Source organism: Lithobates pipiens, unplaced genomic scaffold, assembly GCF_037356315.1.
Source record: "Lithobates pipiens isolate NorthernLeopardFrog02 unplaced genomic scaffold, aLitPip1_a1.2 Scaffold_30, whole genome shotgun sequence".
Classification (NCBI taxonomy): Eukaryota; Metazoa; Chordata; class Amphibia; order Anura; family Ranidae; genus Lithobates; species Lithobates pipiens.
In genome coordinates, this window is record NW_027507791.1 from 10747384 (window position 1) to 10750984 (window position 3601).

Sequence of the window (3601 nt, forward strand, 5' to 3'; positions counted from 1 at the left end):
TCCTCTTTTATAGCAGTGACAGTTGATTCTGGAAGAGTCTTTCCTACTGAGCTAGAAGGAGCGAGAAGCTTCTAGGGGGGGTGTCGGATGTCAAAAAGGAGTGCATGTGTTGGGACACCCGGGATGGGATATTAATAGCTGCTGCAGATGTCTACCATGTGCCACCATGTGCTCATAGTTGTGTCCTGAAGTTTTCATGAAAGGAGAATTCCAACTTTGGAAAAAAAAATATATATATATTGCAAACTGAAAACATTTGCATTTATTATTTTTTTGCCTTTGAGCCTGCAAAGCATTGCATCCACAATCAATAGGTCACACATCGCTCCCAACTGTCCCTGATTTGGAGGGACTGTCTCTGATTTGGAGCAATGTCCCTCTGTCCCTCTTTCCTCCTCATTTGTCCCTCATTTTGGTCTGATCTATATAGTTGTATATAAAATGCACTTTTTATCTATCAGAAAGTGTTTCCTAATGCAAAACCTTTCATGCAAATTCAAAATTTCTGCATTTGTACATTTTAAAAGCCAATATTAAAAGGGTTGTAAAGGTAAATAATTCTATGCATTAAGGTGAAAAAACATCTGATAGTGCCTGCGCCCCCCAGCCTCCCCGTTTTACTTACCTCACCCCACGAAAGTCCCACGCTCGTCCCCCGACGTCCTTTTCACCGTTCAGCCTGGCTGCTGATTGGCTGGAGTGGATGGATGGAAAGCAGCGCAGCCATTGGCTCGAGCTGCTGTCAATCACATCCACTGACGCGGAGCGCCAGGGGGCGGGGCAGTGTGATACAGCGAGCGGCTATAGCCGCCGGCTGTATCACGGGAGCGCGCCCGCAGATGCTTCTCATCATGCGAGGGAGCTCGCATGAACGTGAGAAGTACCTGCTGGAGGAAGCTGAAACAGCCGCCGAGGGACCCCAGAAGAGCAGGTTCGGGGCCACTCTGTGCAAAACGAGCTGCACAGTGGAGGTAAGTATAACATGTTTGTTATTTATTTATTTATTTTTTTATTCACTTTACAATCCCTTTAAGGTATAGTAGTGGTAAAATAAAGCACTTGTGGATTTAATTGACCTTTCTTTTTTTTGGTTAATTCTCCTTTAAGGGGGTGCAGCAGGGGGGCATGTCCTATTCCTACATAAATTTGTTAATAGGTGTCCCTCATTTCCATCTCAAAATGTTGGGAGGTATGGATCATGGGTGCAATGCTCTGACTCCTCCAGCTCAGGTTAATACCAAAGTACAGACCTTCAGTTATACTTGTGCTCGTACTTGTGCTCCATTGAGAACGACGAGTCCCTCTGCCTAGGTTGGGAACTCCCTGGGAATGAATTACGCGGATGTGTGCATGAAGCTAGGCACAGCCGCACCCAGGGCCGGAACAAGGGGTGGGTAGGAGGGGCAGCTGCCCTGGGCACTGTGGAATCAAGTAAGGTGGGGGGGATTTGTGTTGGGAGGGGGGAATTTGGGGGGCAGCAGGAGGTAAGAATTGCTCTAGGAGGGGAGAAGAGGATTTGTGCTAGGAGCAGGGATTTGAGGAGTTTGAGCTAGAAGAGGTGATAATGTAGAGGGGGGAGGGGAATTGTGCTAGGAGGGGACATTTATTAATTGAGGTGATTTGTACTAGGAGAGGGGATTTGAAGTGAGGGGGGGGGGAATGGAAGATGGTGTGTACTCAGAGGACATGTGAGGGTCGATTTGAAGGGTAGAGGATTTGTGCTAGAAGGGTTGGGCGGGGGGGGGGGGATTTCAGCAGGGGAAGCGGATTTGTACTGGGAGGAAGGGGAATTTATGCTTCAAGGATAAGCATGCAGATAAGTGCCCAATTTATTTTTTTGTGGGGGGGGGGGGGTTATGCTGACACATAATGCTCATACATCTTGGGGGAGGGGGTGGGGGTGCAGTTTGACCTGTTCGACCTGGGCTCTAAAAGATCTTGTCCCAGCACTGGCCGCACCACATTCAAATTCGGTAGGAGCTGGCAAGTAGAAAAACCCCTGGGTTCAGAAAGTGTTGGGGGTAGGGTGCTGCAGAATCTGACCATGTTTCATGTTATACCCTGGAGCTCCATGTGCACAACTACAAGAATTACGCTACTTTGCATGCTGTCATGCTACACGCAACACAACGCCTTGTCTCCATGTTGATGAGGGCAAGGGCCTCTTCTCCACAACCCTGGCACGGTGGTTGTGGGGATGTGGAGGTGACTTATCGGAATCTGGAAGCCCCCTTTAACAAGGGGGCCCCCAGATCCTGCCCCCAGGGCCATCTTTAACACAGGGCAAAAAGGGGCAGCTGCCCCAGGCCCGGTCATTGTTGTGGGGCCCAAAGCAGCTGCCCCTTGAGCCTGCAAATAGTTGACAAGTGAATTTGGGAGGGCCCAAGAAAATGTTTGCCCAGGGTCCAATCAATAATAAAGATGGCCCTGCCTGCCCCCCCCCCCCCTCCATGTGAATGAGTATGGGGGGTATATAGAACCCATATTAATTCTGAAGAAAATGGGAAAATAAAAAAAAGAAAACAGGAGCCAGTTCTTGACAAATATTTTATTATAAAATGTTAAAAATAAACTAAACGTCAATTTCACCTCAATCATGATAAACGCCAGCCGCCAACCTGCACAAAAACAAAACAAAAAAAACATAGGTCTGCACCCAACACTTGGCTTCTGTCAAATGACAGCTCTGCTTCCCACCTGCTGCTAAATAAACGAAGGGGTCACTGGGTGAACTCACACCTTTGTGATGTCATCGACCCAGCATGCACCATGTGGGTGGGATAGGCCATTCCATGGTGGTGCATGGAAGGGTGGGTCTTCACAAGTGGTACTCATATATTTGGTAGTACTGCAACAGGTTGGATCAGCTCTGAGGAAGGGGGCTTGTCCCCCGAAACACGTCAGATTTACAACCACAATATTTTTGGGGAATTGCCCATGCTGGTGTTGTGATTTGACAAACTTGCATTTTTACGTTTTTGCCATTTTTATTAATAAACATGGTTTTGGTTGTAATGCACTAGGTGTTTTGTGCCCTCTTTTTTTTGCAGTACGTATCAGTTTTCCCGACTTGAGGAGAGGAGCATCGCTTTGAGCAGTACAAAAGTACCGTTGGCTGTGGGAGAGAGTGAGTGCTGAGGCTTTGGAGTGCTTTGATGATCAACACTAGTGATGGACGAACTTCCGACGGGACGTTTCGCGAACGCGAAACGCGAACGGACACAAACGTTCGCGAAAACGACCGTTCGCCGCGGGCTCCATTGACTTCAATGGGAGGCGAATTTCGCAAACCTTTAGGTCGAATTTGCGGCCACGGGGTAATTATTAGGGGGTAGCACGTAGTCCCACCACCTGGACAATAGCATAATACATGTATGAGGTGAATTTGGGATCGATAACTACAAGCATTTTTTTTTTATTTGGGAAATTGTTCTGACAATTCAGGACTATGGAGCTAATGAAGGCAATGGAGGAGAGGGAAGGTCAGGGACCAGGGTAGGCAAACAAGAGGGTGCAGGAGATACAGAGCACTGACAGCAGCACCGTAATACAGAGCACTGACATCAGCACCGTGACATACAGCGCTGACAGCAGCTCCGTG